Source organism: Podarcis filfolensis (genome assembly GCF_964270895.1).
Source record: "Podarcis filfolensis genome assembly, chromosome: 17".
In the NCBI taxonomy this organism is placed as follows: Eukaryota; Metazoa; Chordata; class Lepidosauria; order Squamata; family Lacertidae; genus Podarcis; species Podarcis filfolensis.
Window position 1 is genome coordinate 10,503,436 of NC_139621.1, and position 875 is coordinate 10,504,310.

The window sequence follows — 875 nt, forward strand, 5'->3', positions numbered from 1 at the left end:
AAGGACCCTGCTCCTTATCTACAGCCTCCAAACCCTGCGATTGGCCTGTTGCTGAACTGGTTCTGCTTGTCCCAATCCCCAGGGCAGCTTCCTCAGCTCGGTCCTCACCCGCTTTCTCATGCAAGCCTAGCCTGCAAGTTCAGACCAGCTCTTTGGTCCAGCCACACCCTTGCCTTGGCATTGCCCCTAAGCTTACCTCTGCTCTCCCTCTTTGCAGCACCCACACCAAGGGAGCCTCCTAACTCCATGGTAGGTCATGTTGGCTTCAGCAAATTTGGGCTTCCTGGGCCTGCCAACCTAGAAGGCTGCTGGCAGCCTGCAAGACAATTAGCCAAGCTTAAGGAAAGGACGTGTGTTAGCATTACCTTTGTCTGCGATGGAGCTTGCTTCCCACCTTCTCCTGTTCTGATGGTGTATCTCTCAGTGTATCAGTGCTTCTGCAGCCCACTGGAGGCATATAGGGATGCTTTGGGAATTTCTTGCTGGGTAGACATGTTACGGACCTCAGATGGAGATGCCAGGAAGAGCAGGACCGAGGGACCACCTGATGGGCTGTTGAGAGGAGGAGAAGACAGAGGGGGAATGGATCTTTGGATGCTGCTGCTGCTGCTGCTGTTGCTCTCTGGAGAGGGGAAGTTTCTCAGCCTCCATTTAAAAAGGACATCACACGTGGCTGTCCAACCAAACTAGTTTCCTCTTAATGAAATGGCCACAAAATGAACTTAAATTGCTCCGTTAATTAGCTGGGCCCTCCCTAAACAATTGAAGACTTCAAGAGGAGATGGTGAAGGTTCCCACACTATTCACAGCAGAGGTGAGCTGTCCAGGCCCGTAGCAATTCCCCGCCCCCTTCCCTTTGCCTGCTAGAAGACATG